The sequence below is a fragment of the Uloborus diversus genome, chromosome 7 (genome assembly GCF_026930045.1).
Source record: "Uloborus diversus isolate 005 chromosome 7, Udiv.v.3.1, whole genome shotgun sequence".
Lineage (NCBI taxonomy): Eukaryota > Metazoa > Arthropoda > Arachnida > Araneae > Uloboridae > Uloborus > Uloborus diversus.
This window is the reverse complement of record NC_072737.1, coordinates 12,697,945-12,721,854: the sequence shown is the minus strand read 5'-3', so window position 1 is coordinate 12,721,854 and position 23,910 is coordinate 12,697,945. Positions and strand designations below refer to the sequence as shown.

The window sequence follows — 23,910 nt, the reverse complement described above, 5'->3', positions numbered from 1 at the left end:
TAAAGTTGACGGTATAACAACTGTCTGAGTACTTGATGCATCTTAAATCTATACTTCCCAATGCCGTCTAAACTCAAGCAGAAGCCAATTACTCCAAAAAATGGCTTTCAGATATAATTTTCATTAACTATTGAGTTTTGATGAAAAGCAGAAAAAAATATTTTATAGGAACCTAATTCTTTTTGAAGGTTTACTGTTGCAAATTTGAAATTGTATATTAGATTTATTTCATGAAATAATTAATTAGACATTGTAGTTGTCTTTGGGGTAGTCTTTCAAATGTGGCTTCGTGTCCTTTTAAAAGAGACGATTTAATAACTGTTGTTTGAGCTGAACTGTTGTCAAAGCTTTTCACCTGTTGTTTTCACGTTGTCGGCGCGACAAGTGTTTTTGCAAAGACTACTTCCCCAAAACTTTTTTTTTTTTTTTTTGCGAATATATCATTTTAAACCTCAGAGTCGGTATGAAAAGTTTTAAAAAATATTTTACATACTATGAACTCTTACAGTTGTCTTACTAATGCAATTTTAAGTTGGATGCACAGTGTTTCGATTAGTACAAGCTTGGTGGACGAAAGTCATGTTCAAAATTCTAAACTTTGGTATTGGGATAACGTAAACAATAAAACAAAACATGATACTTAGTTATTTGTTTGTCTTACTTCCTTCCTTCACGTGAGTAATAAGGTTCAAAGGTACGTATTCGTTTGTAATAGAATAAATCAGTTGAGTTCCAGACATCATTTCACCACACAAAATTAAAGGGCTCCTAATTTCATATGATTTTATTGTACAAGATGGATAATATTGATGCTAGTAAGTGCTTTTTTTTCCTAATTTAATTAATCTATCTGATAGTTAAACAATATTATTTTTTTTTTAAAGATGAGCGAAGGATTTTTTGCTTGTTTCAAAATTTTCAAGTGATGGCAAGGACTTGTACCCATTTGTAACCTGGCTAATTTTTCTGTATATTGTAGCTGCGTCTTTTCCATTATCAATAAGACGTATTACAGTCAGCACACTCGAGTACACACATATTTCTTTTTATCCAAAGCTTTGGGTGCTTCAATCATTCTTCAAAGAAATCCCTACTCGAAAGAAAGTACTCAAGAGAAAAAACACATGTTGTACTCGAGTGTGCTGACAATAATACGCCTTATTAATAATGGGAAAATTGCAGCTATTATGTACAGAAACTGTAGCCGGGGTACAAACAGGTAAAATCATTACTATCACTTGAAAGGTATTGAACGAGCAAAAACTCCTTCTTTTATGTTACTTTTTTTCAAAATATTGTTTAATTATCAGATAGAGTATTTAAATTTGGAAAAAAAGCACTTACCAGTATAAATACAGCCGGATCCCGCTACAACGCGATCCGACTTACGCGAAATGGCCATAAAGCGAGTTTTTCATGAGTAATGAATTTTTTACTGCTGCCGCAAATTGCTCGCCTGCAACATGAAATTTTTTGGAAAGGAGCAGTGGAGCGTTAGAATGGGCTTCGCTGTCTCTAAATATTGGTTAGATCTAATATTTAGAGACAACGGTTGGTTTCGTCCTTTTAGCATCACTGAAAGCGGAAGTTCACACACCGTATTAGTCTAAACAACTTTGTTTTAACTTATACAAAAAACTGCTCCGATTCTTAACGTTTTTCCATTCTACACATGGACGTTGATAAAATAGAATGGCTCCCAAACACGCTTTTTCATCTAAAGTTGGCGAAAGTGGAAAAAAAAAAAAAGAGAGAAAGTGTCTGACCATTTAAAAAAAGGGCAAGATTCTCGATATGCTTGAACAATTAAAAAGTGCGTCGAAGGTAGCACGACAATTAGGTATGAGTGAACCTTCGATACGTGCAATTAAAATTCAAGAAAAGGAAATCCGCAAAAGTTCAGAACTTAGTTTTAATACCGAAGCTCGTAGAGTAGTGTCTGAGTAAAATACGAACATCATGAAAACGGAAGCTGCCCTTTAAAGAGGGGTGTTCCCACACTGCATAAACCATCATTATCATTTTAAAAACTATAAATAACTTTACGATATATACTGTTCAGTGCTATTATAATGCAGTCATGTACTTAATGTAAGTACACTACTGTGTTAACTCATGTCTCTCATTGATCATTGATTTTATGCTTCAGAACAGTAATTAATGTTAAATATTAACTTTTTTTAAAATACAGTAACAATTCAGTTCTTTATAAAAGATACAGTAATATATATTTAAGAAACGGTTTGAAACAGTTTGAGGAGTGTTAACACATGTCTGAAATAATTGGGTATGCTAATAAAAAGTTTCTTAACATACGTTGTTCCACAACGCGAAATTTCGAATTGCGCGAAGGGTCTTGGAACGCATCCCTCGCGTAAGTCGGGATCCGACTGTAATATCCATCTTGAACAATTAAATCATGTGAATTTAGGAACACTTTAATTTTGTGTGATGAAATGATGAATTCTGATCTTGACTTTTGGCCAGCTAGCTTGTATTAATCGAAGCACTGTATGTTGGTTTATGTCTTGAAACAACTAATTGGAAACTGTAACTGACTGAGGTGCTTCTTCAAATGTGCTGTAATAATCTTTAAAGGTTGAAAATATAGTGATCACCCAATTCAATAGTGATCATACAAATTGCTGTCGGAGGCAGTTGGCGCATCTGTAATACTTTTTCATTGTATCTGAATTATAAAATACATCGATTTTTTTTTAAATAGTTGCTATGGCATAAAATACGATAAATGTTCTAGATTCAGGCAAATGCGGTTTTGGGGACGTTTGAAAGAGCCTCAAAGCTTCCAAGACTGTGATTAGGCACTGTGTGCAAGTATGATTAAGAAAATCATTATAAAAAATTTGATGAAATAGATGCATATCATTTTAGTTACATTTGATCAATAAATAGTTACTAGAATGATACTGCCAGGGAAAAAAAAAAATGAGAACTCTGGTAATTTCATTATTTTATGATTGTATTTCTCAATGACTGAAGCGTTTCCGACTGTCAACTTGATTGTAATGACTTCGACATCAGCTAACCAAAAAAATTACATTTGCCGTGAGAATGAGTATTCATGGGGTAAGTTGGGGTGAATAGAAACAAAATTTGAAATGTTTCAACTTTATCCTGCTCTTCCTTTTGAATCAATTGAGAGTTACAGTTTGGTGCATTTGCATCTGAGACTAAATTAATTCAAAAATGTCAAAGTTAGCAGTGGTGTTCCCATATTGTGTATACTCCATATACGCAGTATACTCTCAAACATTTTTTACAAAAATAGCGTATACTCTCCAAGGACGCCCATATGCAAAATTTTAAGGGGGGCTGAGATATTTTCCCCATGGTTTAGCATCAGGATATTTTCCTCATAGAAACCGATTTCAGTACAGATTAGATATATTAAAATTTGAGATTTAAAATAACTTATTCATTAACTGCTGGAGAAGAAATATTTTTACATTTTTACGAAGAAAAAGGTAGTAAACGCAAGGAAGTTTTAATTTCAAAGAGGGGCTTGAGCCCCCACTTGTCCCCCACCCCCATACGGGCGCCCTTGATACCTTCATGCTTCTAAAATTTTCATTTTATGTCACATTATGTACATGATCGCATACACAAATTGTGCGTAATGGATTACTGGGAATATACCCTCAGAAAAATTTATGGGAACATCACTGGCTCTAAGCAGTCTAAAAATAACACAAGAAATTCTATCCAAGAAGGTAATATTTGACTTGCATTGATAGCGGTTGTAATATGTACATATGGTTCATTAATGGTTGTGTGGGAAGCATATTTTAAATTTTCTGTGGGAAAAATACACTGATAATAATTCCAAAATTGCCGACAGTGTTCCGGCTCTGTTTTGTTAATGGCATAACCTTGCTGTTTTCCCTTTAAATACTGTCTTCAGAGCTTTGAATCGGCATAATTAATGTTTTCCCTTTAAATGCTGTCTTCAGAGCTTTGAATCAGCATAATTAATATTTTCCCTTTAAATGCTGTCTTCAAAGCTTTGAATCAGCATAATTAATATTTTCCCTTTAAATGCTGTCTTCAGAGTTTTGAATCAGCATAATTAATGTTTTCCCCTTTAAATGCTGTCTTCAAAGCTTTGAATCAGCATAATTAATGTTTTCCCTTTAAATGCTGTCTTCAGAGCTTTGAATCAGCATAATAAATGTTTTCCCTTTAAATGCTGTCTTCAGAGCTTTGAATCAGCATAATTAATGTTTTCCCTTTAAATGCTGTCTTCAGAGCTTTGAATCAGCATAATAAATGTTTTCCCTTAAATGCTGTCTTCAAAGCTTTGAATCAGTATAATGAATGTTTTCCCTTTAAATGCTGTCTTCAAAGCTTTGAATCAGCATAATTAATGTTTTCCCTTTAAATGCTGTCTTCAAAGCTTTGAATCAGCATAATAAATGTTTTCCCTTTAAATGCTGTCTTCAGAGCTTTGAATCAGCATAATTAATGTTTTCTCTTTAAATGCTGTCTTCAGAGCTTTGAATCAGCATTATTAATATTTTCCCTTTAAATGCTGTCTTCAGAGCTTTGAATCAGCATTATTAATGTTTTCCCTTTAAATGCTGTCTTCAGAGCTTTGAATCAGCATAATTAATGTTTTCCCTTTAAATGCTGTCTTCAGAGCTTTGAATCAGCATAATTAATGTTTTCCCTTTAAATGCTGTCTTCAGAGCTTTGAATCAGCATAATTCAAGTCCAATACTGAGTAACTGGGTTTCAACAATTTCACTATTTGGCTACTTGTTAGCAGTGATGTTCCCATCAGTTTTTCTGAGGGTATACTCCCAGTAATCCATTACGCAAAATTTGTGTATGTGATCATATCTATAGTATGTCATAATATAAAAATTTATGAAGCTTGAGGGTATACGCTACATGTCTAAAAAATGTTTGAGAGTATGCGGCGTATATGGAGTATAACCCTATGAGAACACCACTGCTTGTTAGTAGATGAAATGCTGCTTATATTTACCCCAGTTTGTTTCCATTTTAACCATCCATCATATAACTTCATAATGTAATTCTGATAATTTCATGGATCCTCAAACACGAATACTTGTCTTTGTGAAGTATAGTTGGTCTAAGAAGTTATGCACACCTCAATTCATTGAACAATCAAGAAAAAATTTCTCTGCGAAAGAATACCTTATTTAATTGCTTATAAATGTTCCTCATTGATTTCTCTATAAAACCTCTAAGAATCAAAAATAAACGAAAGATTTAAATTTGCTGAATTTATCCTTGAACTTTCCTAATTAGTTATTTTTACAATGGATACATTATCATATGTTCTATTTTAAGTGGGAGAGGTGTTACTCACGAACGTGACGTCATTAAAATCTGTATGCTTTTTGGGTGGAGCTAAATGAGCAACGCCTACAGGCTATGAATATCCCTCCAAACAGACGAAAAAGGAAAGAAGAAAAAGTGAAGAATGGAAAGTACCCAGCTGTCTTTGCAACCGAAACTGAAATAAATTACTACTAATTTCTCCTTTTAACTTGAAACATGTATGTTTGAAAACGTTTTTAAATCAAATCTGGTGAGGCTATTTTTTATAACGCAAGTAGAGAGATGAGGTGTATGTAACGCCAACGTTATGTATGTCTTTTTCATTCAAAAGAATTTGCAAATGAAAGAAGGAACATCTTCATTGCATTGTTTATTGATATGAGTTTGACAGAAACGAGACCAAAAGTGAAAAACTACATATAAAGCCATAAATGTAAAAACTACAAAACGTTTGTGAGCTAAAATCCAATTTTTCTGGAGAATAAGTAGCCTGGTGCAAAAACAGAAAAAAAAAAAAGAAGATCGAGCTGTAACTTTAGTGTCCACTTCTGCAAGTAGTCGACACTTCATTTAAAAGTTAGGGCAAAAAATTAAATTTCCTTAAAGTGCACCGTGTCCCAAAAAGAATCTCTCCTCCATATCTAATGCCATTCTTAGTAAATCTGAGCAATACTTGCGGAAGGTATTCTCAATTATTTTTGGTAGACATTCTGAAGCTGATTAAGAAATACTGTTTCCTAATTTTTTGGTGTAATATTTTATGAAATTATGTGTTCCATGTGAAGCTACAAAATAAACCTATAGAAAGTGATGAATTCCTTACGTTCACTCGATGAACAATAGTTTATATAAAGGAGGCTATATAATATTATAGTCCCGCCCATAGAGTTGACCAGAGTAAAATTCATTCCTTGCACCGCAAATTTTCTTAAAATTTGAATGCTTTTTATTTATTTTATCTGAGTGCATAATTAAACTAGTTAAACTTGATTTATAGCTGTTTTTCATGTGGTAGTGATTGCAGCTTATGTGAATTGTTCTACAGCCACTTGCCAACATGAAGTCACGTGTCCGTGCGGAACGACGGGACTGAACATTACGTAAGTAACACAATAATACAGCAGAAATTCAAGATTTTTTACATTCAAATACACAGGTTCCATTATCTGTCTTACTTATAAGTTATACTTAACTAATTGCAACAGCAACAGATTGCGTCTGTTGTAATAGACTTACTGTGGATACTGAATCAATCCAAACACTGCAATAAGTAAATTCTTATCCGCTAAATCAAGCTAGGCAGCAACCTTTTAGCCTTGTTTACTGTATTCTACTTACTTCCTAAAGAGTTAGTAATCGATAATAAAAATCATAGCAAATTAAAACACAAAGTTTTTTAAAGCTATACTTCGCTTGGCGCAATGAAGGTGAAATTCCACCACAGTTGTAATGAAGCAGAATGCAAACGGTAATATTGTTCTAAATTGGCTATATGTTGCAAAGTCATCGCCTAATTGACGCCAAACATGAGCCGTCGAATCGTGCTTCAGTTTAGATATAAGCCTTATTTTTCTAGATAGCTATTTTCACTCCCTGTAAATTGCGTCGATTTGATCCAAACAAGGAGTATCAGAAGTTTAATTCTCACTTAAAAGACACTTCCATATTGTTTTTTTGGTTTATTTTACAAATTTTATTTACTTATTGATATTACAATACCCAATTTCTGACGCCAACCAACACATCATACTGGGTTCACGGGGAAGATAAACTACATGTAAACAAAGGAATGCGCCATTTGGCGACGTCAACTACTTGTTTGGCTTGGACTAGAACAAATTGGGGCCAAGCAGATGGCAAATGCAAACACTATTGGTTCACTTCTTTTTACTCCGGAAAAAATTCCCCAAAAGTGGCGATAGTGGCAAGCTTTCTGGAAACTAGTCTGTTTACTTCTGGTCTATCTTTCCCGTGAACGCAATTTAGATTAAGTTTGTAAGTGCTCTACATTTACAATATTTTACACTCAAGGCGTGAAGGCCGTTCCACTATGCTCAGCTAAGCATCTGCAGGCACCGGAGCCAAGTCAGACTTCTCTCCATTGGAGCTCCAGGTACCTAGTACCATGAGAAGCTGCTTTTTCCCTTCTCCATGAAAATATGTCACCCTTAGTAAGCCATACAGCATCGTCTGTCGCGCTGGATAATCAGAGACGCGTTCGAGGTTTGGGAAGTGGGCCTCGTTCGAAAAATATGCGTCCTTCCCCATTCAAGCATCGCCCTCTTAGAATATTGCAATGCAATATTAATGGGCTTGGTACAGCAGCAACGCGGATTAAACTTGACCAGCTTCTTGAGCTGGCCGAAACTAAAGAAGTTCAGATTATTGCTCTTCAGGAAACCAAGCTTAAAGAGACCTCTAAACTAGAGGTAAAGGGGTACAATGTCTTCCGTTCAGACAGAAAAACTGGAGGAGCTGGTGGTGGCTTAGCCTTCCTCGTCAGGAACATTCAGTATCAGAGCATCGACACCCCACAATTTGATAATACTAAACTGGAAATCCAAGGCATTTCGTTCCCCTGGAGAGGTAAGAACAAAGGACGGGAGTGTCCCTAGTGGTCACAAAGAAGCAGCGGACATCTTAGGCCTGCATTACAGTAATATCAGTAAACTGTCATTCACTAACCCAGACAAGACTATTGCACGTAGGGCAAGAATCCTTGCTAACAGACACCGAAACAAGAAAGCAAGTGACCCCTTATTCAGCGCTCACTTCTCTCTGCAAGAATTGGAGTTCGCTATTGGAAACTTGAAACTGTCCAAGTCTCCTGGCCCTGACGGCATCTACGGACACATGATCCTACATCTCGGTGAGAAGGCAAAGAAGAGATTGCTAGAAATCATTAATATCTCCTGGAGCAAGGGTCGGCTACCAAGAAATTGGAAAAAAGCTACCATTGTTCCAATTAGGAAACCTGCTAAAAGCGCAAACTCACCAGACAGCTACAGACCCATTGCCTTAACAAGCATTCCATGCAAGATTATGGAAAAAATGATCCTCTCCAGACTTTCTTACCATCTGACTTCCAAAAACCTATTACCTAAAGAACAATTTGCGTTTAGGAGAGGACATAGTACCACAGATCAAGTTCTTTACTTTTGTCAAAATATCAGAGATTTCCAAAACATCAAACCAACAAATCACACCATTGCGGTTTTTCTGGATCTTTCCAAGGCGTTTGATAGGGTGTGGTGGAACCTACTCATCCTGAAACTGCATGACAAATTTGGAATCAAAGGCAGTGCCCTTGCCTGGATTGCTGACTTTCTAAGAGCCAGAATTTTTCGTGTTAAGTGTCAAGACACCCTATCTAACTGGTTCAAAACGTATCAGGGGGTCCCTCAGGGATCCGTCCTTAGCCCAACTCTGTTTTCATTGTTTATGGCTAGATTCGAAAGTATCATCGCTCCGGAGTGTGATGTCAGAATATTTGCTGACGACATTGTGCTGTGGTGCTCTGGCCCTGATGTGAAAAATATTGAATCGACCTTAAACGCTACGTTAAAGGATGTGTGGAAGTTTGCAAACAACCACAAACTGAATTTTAACGTCACTAAATCATATGTTGGACTTTTTACCACCAATAAACACCTGTACTCGTACCACCCCCAGGTCCTCTTTCAAGATCAGCCTCTTTCATATGTTAAACATCCAAAGTACTTGGGCTTTGTTTTAGATCAGGAGATTACGAGCAACGGACACATTTCAAATCTGGTGATCAAGAGCCGCAAGAGACTAAATATCCTTAAGTACATCTCTGGCAGAGACTGGGGTGCTGACGCCAAAACACTCAGATCAACATACATTGCACTAATCAGGCCTATCCTTGAGTATGGATTCCCGGTATACTTCTGCGCCTCGACATCTAACCTTCTCCAGTTGGAGAGAGTGCAATTGAGTGCGGCTCGCATCATAACAGGCCTAAGAAACAGTTGCCCAAATGATATAGTGCTTTATGAGGCTGATCTCCCTCCCCTTGGCCTCGTTAGAAACTCGAAACTGGTGAAATACTTCAACAAACTAAAAAGCTATGAAAATCAGAACCGTACATCTGAATATCTGTCCAGCTGGAGTAGCAACCAAAGACTCAAAAGGAATAGCCCACTTGGTCTGGCCGACAAACTGGATATTATATCCCATTCAGTGGAGTACTCATCTCTAACACCTTGTGTTAGTCCGACTGAGGGACTCCTTGGAGTTCACTTCCACTCTGAACTACCGTCTCAAACCAACAAAAACTCTGATGTCCCTGAATATCTACGACAACTGGCTCTGGAGGTCATAAATAGTATCCCGAGTTACGCTACTCTTATTTATACAGATGGGAGTAAAGACGAGTCAAATCATACTGGGAGTGGTATATATATTGAGAATCCTTCTGTACGTCTCTCTCGACGCAACCCAGACCACTGCTCGGTCTTTAAGAGCGAATTAATAGCTATTAAGGAGGGTTTAAATCAAATTCTCCACTCCACAGACTGTAGTGACATCTGGATTCTTACAGACAGCCGTAGCTCAATTCAACATCTACAGGACTGGAACCAAGTAAATGACCTAGTAAGCATTCAAATCATCAATATGCTTAAAACTATTTCAAAGCGAAGAGACGTCCACCTTCAGTGGATCCCCTCCCACGTCAACATTCCGGGAAATGAAACCGCGGATGCTTTGGCAAAAAGAGGCTGCTCTGAGATGGCCACGACTGATTACGACCTAACCTTTGAAGAAATTTTCTCTGCGGCGAAAAATAGAGACCGGCTTGTCTGGCTTGCTCCTCCAGCTCATTCTTGGTACAGTAGACCAAAACCAGGAGGTGCATTACGTTTCAAGGCGGACAGACAGGATCAAACGGCCATCTCAAGACTCTTCAGTGGGCACCTGAAATGCATGTCATTTGAATCCGGCCGTAAAGTCTTCCCAACGTGTCCCAAGTGCCATCTGCTGCCGGCCTCCCCGCAACACCTACTGGATTGCTTGGGGCTCACTCTTGAGGATGTCCGCGACAACCCACTCCTGGTGCTCGACTTTGCGAGGGTGCATGGAATTATGGATTTGATCTAGCTGTCGCTAGATCCTGAAGGATTGGACACAACAACAACACACTCACAGAATGAGTGTAGATATTAAAATTGCTTCTTTTATCTTATTAAACCATTTTGTTTTATTTTAGTTACTCTTTTACTCAACGATATAACGTTTCAAGGTTCTAGTTACGAAAAAAATAATTATAGTGTTTTTAAGTTACATCGTACCTCGTTATATCATGCATTATGGGATACATGTAAAGTTGAAAAAAAAAAACAAAAACAAAACGAAGCATCTTTTGACTAGATGTAGAAGAGATCAAATAATTATATATGATAGACTAGAGTTGGAAAGATTTAGAGTTTGAGAAATTTAGAACTTATGTGTCTCTTAAGAGCTTTAAGGTCAAACTTTAATTTAAAAACAGAAGCTATCACAGCAGGCTTCAATACTATAACACTTTTCTTGGCTTAAAGGCAGTGGTTAGTTAATACAAGCCCAAAAAATTGTTAATGACCTTTTAATGAACATATGTTTAGAAAAAAAGTTTCATTACATCATTTTCAAATAGAGTACCTTTCGGTATACTTCATGAAAATAGCGTTACCCATATTCCGAAATGCGATTGATTATTTTTATGCGTAGGTCATCCTCCGTACTATTTATAAAAAGGTTCATGTATCTTTCACAAAGTAAGTAACTACTAGTGATGGGCATAATCGAGTTCTCTTAATCGAATCACTCGATTATTCAAGATCACTTGAGAACTGGATTATCACGAATTCTCGATTATTACATCTCGAGTTCTCGATTGACACAGCTCAAGTTCTCGATTATCACAGCTCTAGTTCTTGATTATCACAGCTTGAGTTCTCGATTATCTTATCTCGAGTTTTCGATTGACTCAGCTCAAGTTCTCGATTATCACTGCAAATCGAGATCTCTCGATTATCAAAACTTCCGTGCTACTAGAAAATTTCTAGTAAGCTAGACTTGCCATAAAGGATTTTGTAGGCACTAAAAAACTGCAGTACCACTAGAAGATCTCTAGAAAGTGGACTTCCATCAAGTTTTCAATAACGGCACAGCTCCTTCTTAAGTAACACTAAATTTTGCTTAAAAAGAATCTGAATCGTTTATAGAAAATTTGATGGAACCTCCGTTTCATAGAGATTTTATAGAAATACTGTAGTTTTTTTCTACAGTGTAATAACGATACAACTTCGGAAAAAAAAGGGGTTATTAAACAGAGTTGTGAATTTTTTTGCACTAATTCACCATCTATTTAAATAAAAAAATCATAACATTAATGTTTAAAAATTTTTTTCCCCCATTTGAGTTTTTTTTTTTTTTGTTTCTTTTTTCTTTAAATGAGGTTGCTTTAAATCGCTAAAACTCAAAATATTCTTGGTAAAATTTCCCTTTTTTTCAAAAAATTATGCCCAAATATCTAAGCTTTAATTTTGATTCTGCGATTTAAAAAATATTAATTCAACAAAAAATCGAAAATATTTGAAAAAAAATTTCGAAAATTTCGAAGATACTTTTTTTTAAAAAATCATATTTTTGAAGTAAATGTTTTTTTTTAATTTGCCGAATAAAAATGAAAGTAAACTGTTTGAAAAATATATGCTTTAAGTTTCATTACTTTATCTTCATCAGTTGTTGACTTATAAGAGTTTGAATGCAAAAAAATCGGGGAAAAATTGCATCATGGAGAAAAACACGTTTAAAGATTTAAAGTTAAATATAATATTAGTTAAATGCAAGCAACAGAAATAATTATATCTTTTGCTCTAATTAAGATAGAAATAAGATTCAAACGTCTTTTTAAGCAGAAAAAACGGAGAATTTCTTTATATGATTATTAAAAAAAACTTGCAAAATTTGACGATTTTTGTGTCTCGGACACCTTTAAGAAACAGCTGTATCGCAAAAAAAAAAGTTTATGGAATCCCCGTTTCCTAGAGGTTTTCTAATAGACTAGTTCTTTATTTTTACGACTAAAGTTTAATTAAATTCAAATGAACATGAAACACCAGCTGACCTCGTGGCGGCTGTTCATAATCTTCCATCACTGCCTTGTAAATACCAATAAATACCAACTGACTCATAAAATTCACTTTGATGGCACTAGAGGGTTGTACCATATTCATGGGTCGTAGCAACATCAGTTTCACCCGCCTAAAATTCTCATTGTTTAACTTACGACTGTCTGTTACTGGACCCTTTTTGTGACGTTACTATACAGTAGGTGTTTCTTTTCCTACTGTATAGTAACGTTAGTTTCTTCTTAAGTACCGCTACTAAACAAGGAGCTGTGTCGTACTAGAAAAGCTTATGGAATCCCAGTTTCCTAGAAATTTTCTTGAAAAGGCGCAGTTTTTGTTTTTTTTTTTTTTTTTTTTTACAGTGCGCATGAAGTCCCAAAAGCTACCTACGATCTCAAAACTAAAACGTGCTAAAAATATCAGAGCATAGTGCTTCATTCACAATGACACGAAAGAGGCAATAACATATTCACTTTCCTGCTAATATGGCAATGAAAACGTCTTCTGTTTGAAGGTTGACTGTGGGTAGCTCATTAGGTGACTCTATGGTAATCAAAGTCACGTGGATGAACTTGTGCGTTGTGTGTCGTAATATCAAGAATGTGTTTTTTTCTTTTTTGCTACATTTGGAGCGATATGCACCATTTCGAAATTGGAGTTTAATTTTTCTTGCTACAGCGTTTTCGAAAAAAATATTTCAAAAGCAACTTTTGATATTTTTTTCAAAGACGCCAATTATAAAAATGTTGATTTTTTTCTGTTGATCAGTTTTTCTCTAGTACTACTCTTCCCAAAAAGGGGGAGTTTTCACTTTTGAGTTTAAAAGGTTTTAGAGGTATTTGAAAAAAATGGGGTGTTAAGGTACTGTTTGTAAAATTAGACATGAAAATCCAAAATTTTATGTGGTAGCAAGTGGTCAGTAAACACTTTTAATTTAGTTATATAGCCCATTTTCATTTTCAGTTGCAGGTTGATTCTCGAAAAAATGTCCCGTGCATAACGCAAAGTTTTTTATTTTATTCAACTAATTATTTACTAAATATGGGATTAACTGTTTTGCTTTGATAGTATATTAAAGCATGTATTATTCCCCAACAGCATTATTTTTTAAAGGCTTTGATTAGCTGTAAAAAATGAAAAACTTAGCGTTATACACGGGACATTTTTTCGAGAATCGCCCTGCAGCTTCATCCAGGAGTTTAATTTTTTTTTATGAAAACTAGAACGCAGTCTTCAATCCGATTTGCTTGCCGAAATCTTTCTCCGCACGCAACCTTTCAGAGTGCCAAAAGATTCGTTTAGCGTAGTGCCTTCTTCTTTTCGCACAAAATTAAAATCCTAAATGAAGTAGCAACCAAAAATGAAAATGTATCTATACAACTAAATTAAAAGTGTCTTCTGGCCACTTGCTGCTAAATAAAATTTTGAATTTTCAAGTCAGCCTGAAAAACCTTCATTTTTTTTAATGTCATCTCTAAAACCAGTAAAACTCAAAAGTGGAAGCCCTCCTTTTCAGAAGAGCTCAATGTACTCAATATTATTGATAAACAGCAAAAAAAATCAAAAATTTCAAAATTGGCGTTAAAAAAATCAAAAATTGATCAAGTAATATCTCTTTTGAAACGCAGTAAGAAAGAAAAAAGAACTCATATATTTAAATGGTACATATCTTGTAAAATAAAAAAATATATTTTTCATACAAAAAAAAATGTAATAAAATATACTGCACCGTTTCGGAAATAAAGCAATTGGAAAATTTTGTAGAAAATCGCAAGTGACAAATAGTGCAAGGTTGCCACACTTGACTGGCGGTATCACGAATTTAAAAACTTCCGAGACTATGAAGGTACCCCAGCCCCTGCCTGAATTGACATAAACAATGCGCATATTCAAGCATTTCCCCCTCATTTTCATATACTTTTATTCTGTCTTGTAAATAATTTCAGCTGTTCAATTTATCTTGTCACAACTCCATCCCCTGCTCGTTGACGCTGACCAACCCCCGATGATTGCTTCGCAATCTTATTTGATTCGCAATGATTTAATTTGTCAATTTGAAAGAATCACATTAAAAACGCGTTACGAGTTCCGTTCGAAACAAAAAGCACCTCTTTTCCCGGGTTTTAAACTAACTTGTACCAACTTGAAAAGCTATAGGTGCTAAGGGGCTCCAGAGCATTGCAAAACGGCGGTTTTGTACGCTTGAAAAGTCGCTTTCAAATTCGTGATCTCCAGTAATATATTGTACTCTTTAGCTAAGAACATGAATTGAGTTGAACCTAGAAATTTCCGTTAAAATAGAAACCCTTATATGCTGTTCTAATTCATTTAGAAAGTTGGAACAAGCTTTATTTGATGCAGAAAAAAAATCTCTTTAGAACTACATAGAATGCAAGGAGTGTGGGTCTTGCATTCCTTTAATTGGCAATTTACTTCAAATTTTAGCTTAAAAAGTAATTATAAAAAAACTAATTCGAAATTTAAAATAAAAAAACCCAGGCGAAAACCCGTGGAGCTCGAAGTAATTTTGTACCAAATTTTAAGGCTATGGGGTCTCTAAGAAACCGTCTCTCGGGCGCAGAACCGCCGCAAACTTCCTTTCAGGATTTCTTAGAAGTTACTTTTTTTTAATATGTAGAGAAAAAAATGATAATTACAGTCAAGAAAAAAATTTACCTTCAGTCCTTTCCTATTTAACTAATGTAAATGATTTGTTTTATTTCTTTGAGCAATAAATTTCCGACTTTTTCTATTCGTATTTACATCAAATGAATCATAAAACTAGCGTTTCTGTATGAAAAATGATTACCGCATTTTTATCCTTTAAAAATAGTTTTTGCTCAAAACAAATGTCAGAAAGTAACGACACCTGTCAACAATGGGCTGGCTGCAAAAGGTGTCACCCAGAAGTCGATCACTGTATAGAATGTCCTGACGGATACACAGGTCCCACATGTCAAGGTAAGTTTCTGCCAACGGATAAGTTTTTGTAATCACGAATTTTGTCAAAAGCTTTAATTAAGCAAGTGCGAAATTGCATTTAACTCATTCCTTCTTACGAAGCTAAGATATTGAAAATCCTATTTTCAGTGATGTCTGGTTATTTTGAGGAAAAATGGTTTAAATATTTGCTTTATAAGTTTTACGTACGTTATTTTAACTGCTTTGTTCTAATGAACTAAGATCAGTCAAACGCCATAATTATTTTACTCCATTCATCAATTTTGTAGATCCTTGCTATTCGTTTCATTACCAGTAACAGTATGCTAATAAACTTTCGTCGCCTTCTTATTTTTTTTTCTTCCTCGCTTTTCGAATTAAATCGTCGGGTCATGGATATTTATGCTTGACCTACACAGAGCTAATCGCTATTAATGGATTACTCTATACATAAAAACTTTAAAAAAAATTTACAGACTCCATCGGTACCTTGAACTAACTTGACGGAAACAAAATGAGCTGTCAATATGGACATTTTTATTTAGGTCAAACATAAAGAGTTCTCTAAATTTGCTTGAAGAAAAAACAAGATCAAGAACCTTCGAAAATTATTGGAATTAGAAAAACACGAACACTATTTGATACAGGAAGACATATAGCACAACAGAAATCCTACTGTGCTTGATTTTTGAAAAACATTCCCCGTTTTGAAGAATAGGGTCAACTTATTCAAGGATTCAACTCGCTTCCGTTAAGTACTGCAGTCATTTTTGCAATTCATATTCCATTAGTTGCATTCCGTTATTAGCTGCTTTTACCGTTTTAATGTTTCCCTTTTAGGCAGGTTTTCACTGCGATACTCATATGGAATCGTACCTCTTTTCGCAAAGTGATGAAAACTACTTTGTAACAACAGAAAACTTAAATAATAATACAAGCTGATACTCTCTGACTATTTACTTTTCAGACAGAATATCATTCCCCTGTGGTGGATTAGTTTAGATTTAGTAGTTTTAGGTGCCTATGTGCGTGAACGTGTTGTCGACCGAGCGCAGTCAAGTCAAAATATAAACACAAAGAAGTTTACGTCACTGTATTTATTTGTTTTGAATCAAAACAAAACAAAACTACGTAAAAATCAGCGAATTAGTAAGCGAAAGATCAATTTACGCGTCCCAGAGACGGATCTTCCTCAAAACAGGGAAAAAAGAATCTTCATTGCTATTATTTGTGGTGAAACTAGTTACCAGGGTGTCTTGTGCAAACCGTCTGCGGCGGGATGGTGTACACCGCATTTGGAAGTGTACTTTGGGAGCTTCGCTTCTTTGCAGCAGGCGGCGGTACTCTCTATCTATGGCGGTTCGCTCAGTTTGCCTGCAGTGGGTTTGTGCGCAAAGGTTCCAACTACCAAGACTTTTTAAACGAAAACATCTTAATGTTTTACACTTAACATTTTGTTTATCATGCAAATAAACGCGTAAAAACAAATTACTGTAGGCAAAGAAATATTTAAAAAATACTAACTGCGACTTTTGTTCAGACAAAAATTCAACCAGTTAACAAAAAAAAAAAAGAAGTGAATGGCATTTTACGAACATTCGACATTTTCTGAACATCTGGTCCATTTTGAAGGCAGTAAGTAACAAAATATAGTTTTTATTAGAAGAATCTAACGCTACTTAACGCTGATTCAGTGGATAACTTGCAAAACACATACTTAATGCAAAATATACTATTAAATGTACAAAATTAAGATAATATATACAATTAAGATTTAAAGTGTTGAATGGTGGTCTGTTGTATCTAAGTAATAATAATGGAGAGAACTATTTTAAAAGCAATGTTAAACGTTAATAAACATACGTAAAATCCATATTATGTGAGATAAAAATAGCATCAAAGATTATTAATAGAGTCTAGTAGTGTTTTTTTTTTTTTTGCTATTTTTATGTTTTGACTTTCAGAGGCCAACGTTGACCTTCTTGTCCGTCTCAAGAGGGATTTCAAGTTTTCCAGGTCTGGGTCAATTTCAAGAAAAAGGGTCACACTTTCTTCTGCAGGTAAGACTTTCATGTATAAGTACGGGTTGTCAGAATAAGGACTCATTTTAGATTTATAAAAGGAAATGCATTACAACGCGAACTTGTGAACAAAACCTTACATGTGCCCAGTAGCAGAAACTCTGTAGTCAGTCTGCGACACTATTTTCGGTAGTTAAAAATAATCTGCCGCATTATTATTAGTTTTGTTTTAAGTTTTCATAAAATACATAAGTCCCATGTGAAGGCCAAGACTTGGACAATTTTCCAACTGGCCAGTGGCCACTAGACCCGAAAAACTTAGTGGCCACCACTGTTGCTGAGTTTTAAAGCAATAAGGGGGGGGGCAGCAGCTTTCACTACTTTCATAAAAATAAATAGAATTCTACACACTATGAAAACCAATTCTTCAAGATATATTAATTTTAATAGAAGTTTGCAGGAAACTGCATTTTAGATGAAATATTTAGCTTATAGCAAAGCCTTCAAATCAATGAGGATCAAACACAACTGTGCAGATAATAATTCGCATTTTTCAAAAAAAATATTTTATAAAAAGAAAAAAAACATGATTTATTGAACACTTTGTGTTATCTTCAATAGTTTGTGTTGATGTAAACATCCAATTCTGTTTTTGGAAACTTAGGTAAGTAATAGTATCGTTTATTTCCAGCTTGCGAATGACCAAACATGGCGTCTACGCGAAAAATTCATGGTTATAAATAGATATTTGAATTTGTTACATAAAAGTAGTGATAAATTCAAAATCCTTAAAAAACTACAATTTAGGTGAAATAGTTTTTAGCACATTAGCCTCTAAAGCAATGAAGAAAAGATAATATTCTGAAGATAAAATTCTGCAATTTTAAAAACAGTAATTAAGAATTACCAAAAAAAAAGGGCATATTTTGCATAATTTTCAACAGTTTGCATTGCAATAAACATCCAATTCCGTTTTGAAAACGTAGGCACTTCATGAGTCTTGCGTACCAACATCTTGGGAATGACCAAATATGGTGACTACGCTAAAAATTAAGATATGAATTTCTGAATTTGTTGCAAAAAATATTTTCAAAATAAAAATCCTCATGAGACTAAACTTAAGTTGAAGCTTTAGCACTTTTGCGACCAAAGCAATCAGGATAAGGTGTAATTTTCACATAAAACTTTTCATTCCTCAAGAAAATTATTTTAAAAAATAAAAATAAAAAAACGATTGATTTGCTGTAAATTTTAAGTTATTTTCATTTCTTGGCAGAAAAATAAAACATCCAATTCATCTTTGTTTTTGAAAATTTTTGCACTTTTCTACTTCGATTTTGTGAATGACCAAATATGGCGACTATGTTTCTAGCTGAAATGCTGAACCATCCATCGCTCAAAAAGCGATCTCCAAACGATCTTTTCCCAAGCTGCATTTCTTCTTTTTTTCCCTTTTATTTACAAATACAAATACAAATACAAATGTGACGACCAGCAACAGGCTCTGGGCCCAGCTAGGCTGGTCCTATTTATTTATTTTTTCTTTCTTTCTTTTTGTTCTTCGGTAAAATTATCTGCAGGCCGCGGGAAAATCTGCGACGCACGTCTCGCGTCTCGCAGTTTCTGCTACCGGGTACATGTGGATGAAACATGGCAATCCTCATAATCCAAATATTTAACTAGCATGTTAAAGAATACTTTAACATCCTTATGCTGAGCAAATATTCGGATTGTTAGGATTGCCATGATTTATTCATATGTACGGTTTTAGGCTTTGCGTGGTTTGAATATCTCCTACAAGAGCAAAAGAAAGAGGCGCTGTCCAGCTTGGAGTAGCCCGATGATTTTGGCCCTAGACATTAAGGACACATTTACGATCTGTAGAAAAAAATATGTTTTTAATCATACAGTTGATCAAATCGAATATGTTTTTTATTTAATTCGATACAAAATATTATTACATCGTTTTGATGGGTAAACTCAGGATTGCCACTCTTAATCTATGCAGCAGATTTTGTGCATCGGTTCTAAACTGTCTCCTTATCCGAGTACTCTCTTGCATTGGTGACAGTAGTTACTGACTAAACTAAAGCTTAAGTTGTGAGCTAACCCCTACTGAATAAGGACATACGAACGATTAAAAAAAAAATTAGATATGAATGCAAAAAGCAGGGGTACCCACCCCCTAAGGGCAAGGGCGCACGCCCTTAATATCACGGAGCTCCCCCAAAAGCAAGAGCACCACCAAACGAGAAAAATACCCCTCAAAACACCCTCTCCCTAAAAATTTCAATGGCGCAGTCCTGTGCCATGACCCCCCCCCCCCAAGTGGGCACCCAAGCAAAGGGGCAGTTACTTTCACCCCGTTATGATGCGTAAATCTATTACGATTCAGGATTCTTCTACACAGTACAAAACGATGCGCCAGTTGCAAACACGTTTTTCTTCCGATGGTCACAAAAACTACTAGTCAGCTAGAACATGTGACCTCATCTCTTGCGATTAAGGAGATATTTTTTAAAAAAATTAGCAAACTTCTTGATCAAAGTCTCAAACATCGTTACGTGGGAACATTTACATCGTTAAGAAGGGTAAATGTTCCAATTCCGAGTTGCTATTATTCATATGGACGTTTTGTATGTTGTTTGGCAACCCTGCTCATATCCGAATCTTCTTTCAATAGTGAAAGCTACTTGCTAACTGAGATGTCTGATCTTATCATTCTCAAGTAGAACCACCTTTAAGATTTAAAATAAAATTTAAAAAAAAAAACACTAATAATTGTAACTAGCAAATACTGTTATTTATACTAATATTATAAAGAGAGAGGGCGGATTTTTGTGTGTTTATATGTCGAGGTAATTTCTGGAACCACTGCACCTATTTGGAAAATTCCTTCACTATATGAAAGGTGCTTTCTTACTGAAGTAACATAGGCTATAATTCGAAAAAATCCGATAAATACTTCTTTTTTTATTCCAATTCAGGCCCAAATTTCACGTAAATTGCCTAGTATTGGTTATTAAAGGGGTGAAAAATTACTTGCATATATTAATATTATGTATCGTTGGAAAAGGTAGAATTTTCCACGTTCTAAACAATTTATTTCAATGCTCTAACTTAATTACGACGGGAGTAATTTGCGTTTTTAGCTCGAACTTTTTTAGGCTTAGCGGAAATTTAATCCCTACTATTTTTATTAAATATGTCAGTAAAAAGTGAAGGAATTGTCCCACAATTTTCTTTTTGACACCATTTAAAAAGCGACATTTTTTACTCCAGATCTCTCTCGACCTGTGGTCGAAAAATTTAGCTTCTATCTTCAAAGGGAAAAAAAGTTACAAGCGTTTTTAAATCAATTTCGAAATATGTCATTTTGATTCAAGTTGTCAACCAGTTTTTTTTCGCGTTTCCAAGGTTATGCTTTTTGAATCCATTGTTTATTTCCTTATTTTGCATTTAATTTCTCAAACTTATTTTATTTCATGTTTCCATGGTTACGCTTTTAAAATCCATCTTTCGCATTTTAATTTCTTAAAAGTATTTTAATATCTGTCGTCATTGTTTGGAAGCGTAATTTTGCATGGTGTTTTTTTTTTTCTCTTTAATTTAAGCCTGATTGTTGAATACATGTCACTTGACACAATTTTTATTCTCAAGGTAGACCTAGCAAAACCGGGCACGCAGCTCTTAATATGTAAAGATTTGAAAGCTACTGTTAATGTGATTTTATACCTTTTTGTTTGTTTGGCGAAACATTTATTATTCGCAACTCCAACGAACTATAGGGGCACTGCAATCACTGTCTAATGGCGGACGAAAAAACTAAAACAAACGCATGTGGTAACGAAGAAAATGCTAATAAGTCTAGTAAATTTTGTTCGTATGCATGATTTTTTCGCTTTATTCTTTTTAAATTAATTTTCAAAGTCTTGTTGATATTCTGGCCCACGTAGAAAGAAATGAGAATTCAAGAAGCATTACTAAACGTTAGAAATTAATGCAAAATACGCAGTTCGTAGTTCTAAGCAGCCATTTCCACGATGTTGAATTCGATATTTATCAATTCTTGATAAAACTAAATAATAATTGTGGCCTGACAAGAATAACAATTAATGCTAGAAAATTTAATTATATGACATTACGAATTATTGTCAAAAGAAGATGATACTTCTTTGCCTTGCTTGGCTAGCGCTAATTGTTTTGCATTTGTAGCTGAGTTATTTTTCTCAAATTGCCGAATCGGTTCATTTTAAATTTTTCTGTTTGGTATGTTTCTAATTTCTGAGTTATGATTAAATTATGTCATGCTATACAAATCATCAACAAAATTCTCACGGATATATGGTGGTAGTTTTCTTTTCAATTGATCTACCATTATTTCTTTTTACTTATCGAATTCTGTAATCTTTCTACCATTTTATTCATGATAAAAAATAAAAATGGTTTAACTAACATGGGCGGAATCTCGCCAAGGATACTTAGCTCGCGCAATACTAAAACTATAACCCTAAACAAATTTGGCGAAACCTTTCAGCTGAGAATAAAAGCAACAAAATAAATTCTTTCTCGGTTAAACATCTTCCATTTCGTTCTACGATAATATATTCAAGAAAAAATTTTGCATACTGTCTATTCCAACTAAATGCTGCTGTAAAATATGGTTTGTTAAATTAATTTAAGATTAAAAAAAAACCCATATTCTTACAAATTCACACAAAACAATAAAATTTTTTACCTGGTATAACGTTATCCAAGTTTGCTAATCCAGAGTTTTCTGGTGTTAACGCGTTTTCACCATTTCTCAATCAAGTCACTTTTTAGAGGGAAATAATGAAAACTAACATTATTTTGAGGAGCTCGAACACTTTCTGTTGCTGAAAGCAATCCAAGACACATCGAATGCGTTAATAAATACTCAGAACAAACTGCCTATGTTTAAGTCAATAGACATATACGTGGAACGCAATTTGGCAATGTTTTAGTTTTTTCGGCAGTTTTGTAAATCACCGCAAGGTAGCGTATTCGAGCGCTGGAGTTGCGAATTGCCAAAGAACATCCGCTTCTCTCGAAAAGGGCTGGATTCCGGTAGCGTGGTCGCTTGGCGCGTTAGCGCTGAGCAGGTTCAGTCTAGGATTATTGTTTTAAGGCAACCGTTAATGTAATTCATTGTTTTGGTGATTTGTTTTGAAAGAAAGGAAACTTTTTATTTGTTTTTATCCGAGTGATATGCACGACATTTCCTTTTTTTTCTGACGACGATTTTTGAATGTTCTACGGGATGTTTTTTTTTTCGTTAGGCGGATCGATTATGATAGCGTGGTTGCTGGGCAAGTTTTGCAATAAACGATAGAGTTACGGAATAATTTTTACATATAAAAGATATTATTTGATTTTTTTTTAATTATTATTTGGCGAAATATTTTAAATTGCAGTAAAAACCGCTTCACTCGCTAAATAGAGTTTTAAAGCAACTGTAAATCTAATTTAATAACTTGAAGAAAAGTTTTAAATACCAAAGAAACTTAAATAGTTTTTTTTTTTTTTTGAAGAGGTGTGTACGCATTTTATACAAAGAAAAATGATCATTTCACATTAGAGGGGGAGGGGGCGTCAATTTTTATTTATTCAATGGACTTCCATTAAATTTTTAGCACGGGCATCGCTGTACGGGTACTGCTAGTACGCAATAAGTTTGTGTGACTTATTCGGTGACATTTTCCTTCTGTATGAAATCCACCAAGTACCTAACGGAAACTTTCAAAACAATAGGAACAAAACAATTCTTATTCTCCTGCAAAACAATAAATTTCAGTGCAGAAATATATATGTTTTTGAATTTAAAAATTTCATTCCATCAATTTTTTGAATTTATTAATACCTTCATGTAGTTCCAACACTAATCCCATCTTAAACTGCCTTATACTTCAGTCATGGCACCATGATTACACGCTTACTGCGAGCTTAACTTCTTTTTTAAATGCTTGCATTTTAATTTGTAGTTCTTTTGATACAAACGTAAACGGAAAGACTCCTTGTTTGCTTCAGGTTCTGAAAACTGTCCCAGCCTCAAGAATACGGGGCTGATTGCTCTGCGATGCACAGACGATGGAAGTGTGAGGTAAATATCTTTGTACTTATAAGAAGACAAATATCTCTTTATCTTGAAACGGAAAACAGCAGAAAAAAGCATCAATGTGATGGAACTTTTACTGGTGAGCGCTTTCATGAACAAGTAGCCTTTCCCTTAGCGCCTATTTCCGAATATTTAACGGGATAATTGTTTGCTAAGGGCGATAATGCGCGACCAAATGGGGATGATTGTATAAATGAGTTTTTTTTTTTATAGTAGTAGACTGACCAGCAAAATGAGGTTTAAAAAGTAGCTTTTTAAATGAATTGGTAACAGGAGCTTCCTTTCACAAGCCAAAAAAAGGAAGTGAATTGTGTGTCCACTGGTTAGACTTGTTCATTGACCAAGGTTG

General features: G+C 34.8%; 1 long non-coding RNA gene across 1 annotated transcript; it reads left to right on the top strand.

Moving 5' to 3' along the window:
- The first annotated feature begins 6,319 nt into the window (after positions 1-6,319).
- LOC129226609 (uncharacterized) lies at positions 6,320-23,547 on the top strand. The gene is made up of 4 exons (XR_008580805.1): positions 6,320-6,428; positions 15,298-15,425; positions 17,369-17,464; positions 23,474-23,547. It is a non-coding gene; the product is annotated as an uncharacterized LOC129226609 (long non-coding RNA).
- Positions 23,548-23,910: the final 363 nt, after the last annotated feature.